The sequence below is a fragment of the Pteropus vampyrus genome, unplaced genomic scaffold (assembly GCF_000151845.1).
Source record: "Pteropus vampyrus isolate Shadow unplaced genomic scaffold, Pvam_2.0 Scaffold124, whole genome shotgun sequence".
Taxonomy (NCBI): Eukaryota; Metazoa; Chordata; class Mammalia; order Chiroptera; family Pteropodidae; genus Pteropus; species Pteropus vampyrus.
This window is the reverse complement of record NW_011888905.1, coordinates 64567-69899: the sequence shown is the minus strand read 5'-3', so window position 1 is coordinate 69899 and position 5333 is coordinate 64567. Positions and strand designations below refer to the sequence as shown.

The following is a 5333-nucleotide window of genomic DNA, read 5'->3' as shown; positions in this document are numbered from 1 at the left end:
GGTCTATGCTTCACCTGTGTTTTCAGTTTAAAATCTGTACGGGTCTCACACACGTTTAAAATTCTGATTATGTGATTCACTTCGAAAAAGAACTGGATGCCAAAGAAATGGGAGTTTACTCCAGGTGAGGTGAGCGCAGACGGTGGGAAACGAGATGCGGAGAACTAGAGCGGACGGCGGTAGGCGACGACGTGCCGAATGCTAGAGCGGCAGGGGATGGGTGGTGGGGATGGGGAGGGGAACGAGACATGGAACCCTAGAGCGACAGGCGACGGGAAACGAGATGCGGAGTCCTAGAACGGCCTGACATGGGAAACGAGACGCGGAATCCTAGAGCGACCGGCAATAGGAAACGCGAAACGTTAGAAGGAACGACAGTGGGAGACGAGGCGCGGAGTCCTAGAGCGGCCGGAGTAGGGGGAATGAGACGCAAAACGCTACAGCGGCCGGCGATGGGAAACGAGATGCCGAGTCCTAGAACGGCCTGACATAGGAAACGAGACGCGGACTCCTAGAGCGACCGGCGACGAGAAACTCGAAACGTTAGAGGGAACGGCAGTGGGAGACGAGGCACGGAGTCCTAGAGCGGCCGGGGTAGGGAGAATGAGACGCAAAACGCTAGAGCGACCGGCGATGGAAAACGAGACGCGAAACGTCAGAGGCAACGCCAGTGGGAAACGAGACGCGGAATCCTAGAACGGCCGCTGGAAAACGAGATGTGGAATCCTAGAGCGGCCGGCGATAGGACACGAGATGCGGAATGCTAGAGCGGGCAACGATGGTAAACGAGACTTGGAGCGCTAGAGCGGCCGGGGTAGGGGGAACGAGAAGTGGAACCCTAGAGAGACCAGCAATGGGAAACAAGATAAAAAAGTCCTTGAACGGCCGGACGTGGGATGAGGCGCGGAATGCTAAAGGAAACGCGGCCAGACCCTAAAGCAATCGGTCGTAGAAAAAGATATGTAGTCCTAGAGCGGCGTGCGGTAGGAAACGAGAGGCAAAACGCTAGAAGAAATGGCGGTGGGACACGAAATAGCGAAGTCCTAGAGTGGCCGGACGTGGGACAGGAGACGCAAAGCCCTAGAGCGGCCGGCGGTGGAAGAGATGTGGAGTCCTAGAGCGGTCGCGGCGCGGGGCGGCGGGGGAGCGAGAGACGAGAAATGGAACCCTAGAGCGACCGGCGGTGGGCGAGATGTGGAGTCCTAGAGCGGTCGCGGCGGGGGGAGGGGAGAGAGACGAGAAATGGAACCCTAGAGCGACCGGCGGTGGGAAACGAGGTGCGGAGGCCTAGAGCGGCCGGACTTGGAAACGAGATGCGCAACCCTAGAGCAGCCGGAAGTACCTTGCTCGGCCGCGGGTTGTTTGGATGTGTTCGCCACCACCGTGGGCCATTGTTCAATTCTGCGCGCAGGTTCCGACTGTGTTTGAGTCCATCTTCTCCTTCCTCGCCTTTTCCAGGCTCGTGAGTCGGCCTCTGGAACCCAGAATAGGGTGGGTGTGTGAGAAAGGGCCTCGGGAGATTGGGGCAGAGAGGGGAGGGTCTCGGCCCCGCGCCCCTAGACCAGGGTAGGCGTCCCGGCTGTGAGAGAATTGCTAGGGTGTGGGGGCACCTTGGTAAGTAACATGCATTAGGATTAGGACTCGGGGTAGGAAACGCCTGGTGTCTGGGGAAATGTTTTCGCTGTCGAGGATGTTTTGAAATTGAAATTTCTCACCGTTTGGTTCTAAAAGCAAGTTAAGGGGTGTGGAGTGGGCCGGTTTTAAGTGTAGAACGTGACGGTTTCCGATCCCTTTCCCTTAATTTATTGACTCTCAAATGTTGCAGTGTATTCACATCGCTGGGGAGCCTGTTAAAGATGCATATTCTGTGGCTCTCTATCCTTTCTTTCCTCCTCTCCAACCCCCAGATTCCGATCTCTTGACGTTGGCCACGGGTCCGGTCAAGCTAGAATTCAGCTGCTGGCACTTCTTGACACTTTGGAGACACACAGGCCTGGTGTACATGCACTGCCTGGGTGTAAGCAGAGGGCTTCTCTCGGCGATCTGTGGATTCTTGGGCCCGTCGTCTCACCCACACGCGAATGGATCTTAGATCTTCCCTTCACCTTCATTTTTTTATCTAATGAAATAATGATCGTAATCAAATCTCCGAGGGTGATTCTGAGGATTAAATGTGGTCTTGGATCTGAAAGCATGCTATAGACTGTGTGAGTGTTCACTGTTGTTCTTGGGAAGCTCAGTACAGCTTTAGTACAGCTGAAAGCTTCAAATGGAAAATAAATAAAGCTGTTTCACGTTTGTATTCTGCTTGATTCAGACTGTTCAATAAACCAGTAAAACATCTGCTCTTCTCACCTAACCCTCCTAACAGCTTGGCAGGGTGCATGTCAACTACCATTTAACAGGTAAAACAGCTTCAGAGAATGTGTATCTATTGATGAGGACCAAATTACCTCCAAATTTAGGTAATTTATTTTCCACTACCTTTTCTATGGGTTTTAAACGAATGTTTCTGGCCTGAAATCTCTTAGGTTGCAGCCAAGGTGTTGGTCGAGGGAGCTGTCATTTGAAGGCTTGACTGGGGCTGGAGTATCCATTTAATATGGTTCACTCATGTGGTTCCCCCCAAGGCTGGCTTCTCAGCAGACTTGTGGAGTGTCCTCAGGCATGGTGGCTGTCTTCCTCAGGAGAGAGAGAGAGGAAGAAACTATTCTCATGACTTGGCCTTGTAAATTGCATAGCATCACTATTGCCACATTTCCTTTGTCAGAAACCAGTCACATAGTCCATGTATATTTAAGAGGAGGGGCATTAGAGTCCATCTTCTGAAAGAGGGAACGTGGAAGACTGCAGGTTCATTTTATTATTGAGTTGTAATTGACATACTACATTAGTTTCAGGTATGCAACATGATTCGATATTTGTGTAGATTGAAAAATGATCAGTAAGTCTAGTTGACATCTGTCACCATATGTAGTTACAGAATTTTTCTTCTGGTGAGGCCTTTTAAGATCTCAGCAACTTTTAAATATGTAATACAGTATTAACTATAGTCACCATGCGGGCATGTAAATGCTTTGGATTCTAGCAGTACATGTCCAGGAATCTTGATTTAATGCAAAATAGTAAGTTGGATTAATCAATTTCTAGGCTCACGCATTTAATAGGAACTCTGCTAGCTGCTGTGGAGACACTGGTGAGCTGGTCGTTTACCCACTGTGTCCCAGCCCCAAACCAGCGCCACTGTACCTTCTGCTATAAGCAGTCTGGAAGGCTACAGATTCTATTTCCCAGAACTGCTGGGAGAACAGAGGAGAGAAAACGATTAAAGTTTTAATGTATTAATACTCAAAACTTTAGTTATTTTCTGACAGCTTAGAAATAATGCAGTGTGTTATCTGTTTAAGAATTCACAAGCCGGAAAAGGAATAAAATCAATAATAAAAATTCAAAAAAATTCACATAAAGGACTAAATGGCATGGTTTATTGTGTTTATACAAATAACTGAGATTAGGAGTGTTTAGGTTTCTTTTTTTCATAGACCCTTGAAAATCTTAAAGTACTTTAGAAATTGCAATAAAAAGGATTTGGAAAGGTGTACAGTAGATTTATTCTTTTGGATGTGACCCAATTCCTAATAAAATACACAGAACAGGTAGGCATATGTCATAGTGTTCAGCCATTAATTGGGAAAAGACACTAGGAACTCTTGCTGTTTTCAAAATCCATGGTCTTAGATTGACGATATAAATACAGAGGGATTGCCAAGGCCAGAAACAAAGTGAGAAAAGTGAGTAGGTGCAGAATTGAAAATATATTTTTGCAATAAAAGCGTTATGTCAACAAAAAAGTTCACAGGAAAAGTAGTCATCCCAAAATGTTTCTGTAGTAGCAACTCCATTTGAAAGTATACAAAGCTGATGGGGAAAAAAGTTTCATCAGTTGAATTCTTCAGACCTTATTTTGGCATATTAGGAAAAATAAGACAATAAAAAGGATTAGAGAAAAGTTGATAAATTGAGTTTACTTAGTGGATAAAGTTCTCATGAATAATTGAGCTGGGACCACACTCATGATTTGGGATGTTACAAGGTAAGAGCAAGACTGCCAGTTACAGGACTCGTTTTAAAGATGGTCTTTGTTATTAAACAGTTGTCATTCCAACATAAGGACCACTTTTACACAGCACTTGTTCGTATAAGCAGATCCTCACAACCCTGTGAGGTAAGTTGTCACTCCTATTTTTTTTCCTCTAAAAGAGAAGGCAGAGAAACAATCTCTTTTGCAGGCTCATATGCATCTTTACCAAAGTTAAGAACACATCTAGGATGTTACTCATGAAAAGCTCTTTTCGTTATAACTACTACTTCTACCCACGTAGAAAAATTACCCTATAAATCAGCTGCCTGTTCACACAAGCAGAAGAAAAGGAAATGGATTCTGCGTTGCTGCAGTTGAGAAAAGAAGTAGAATGGCTGACAACTAAAATTCTTAAAAACATTTAAAAAGCATGAAAAGTGGCAATTTGTTCCACTTTATGTACTGCCTTATATGTCAAGCAGCTTATTTTACTGGATCTAATTTCACCTGAAAAAATATATTTTTGGCTATTCTTTTAGGCTATTTAAGTCTAAAAATGAACCCATTTAATAATTCACTTACTGATAAACACACCTTTGTTTTATACATGTGTCATATCTACAAGACTATCAGCAAATTAATTTTATTTGAAATTACGTAATACTGACAGTTTCTTAGATATATTTTTACCGTAAACTGAGTGGCTCCCTGGTGCTCACTGCATAAAATTTAAACTTGCTGTGGCATTGAAGCCTTCTGCAATGTACCTACCTCTTCAAACTTGTCTTATTTACTAAATTTGATGAACTCTTTTAGTCTTGTCAACTGACACCTCACCTTGTCCATGTGGTAGCAGCACATGACCAGAAGTGACCTTCCCCTCTGAACTGCCTTCAGTTTACCACTTATGAGTTGTTTATCACGGCACGGCGTTATTTTCTGTCCAGGTCTCACCAACGTAATTGTACTTGAGCCTCAGCTCAAGAGTGCATGTGCGTGTGTGTACTTTATCCCTTACACTGTCAAGAACATAGATACTCAAAAGTATTCTGTCCTGTACAGAGAAATCTTGGGCTCAAAAGAGCAGAAAAGAGTAAAAGGAAGCACAGTGGTCTTTTGTTAATTTTAGTAAGTTACATATGTATAAATAATCCTTTCTGGTTTGCAAAAGGCTTTCATATGTCTCTTCACATAATACAAGAAACAAACTCCAAAGAAAAATGAACAGTGTTTAAAATTAGGGCCATTAGCA

At 44.7% G+C, this 5333-nt stretch overlaps 1 long non-coding RNA gene across 1 annotated transcript; it reads left to right on the top strand.

Moving 5' to 3' along the window:
* Window positions 1-1234: 1234 nt before the first annotated feature.
* On the top strand, window positions 1235-2302 carry LOC105296298. The gene is made up of 2 exons (XR_896239.2): window positions 1235-1491; window positions 1908-2302. It is a non-coding gene; the product is annotated as an uncharacterized LOC105296298 (long non-coding RNA).
* The last annotated feature ends 3031 nt before the right edge of the window (window positions 2303-5333 follow it).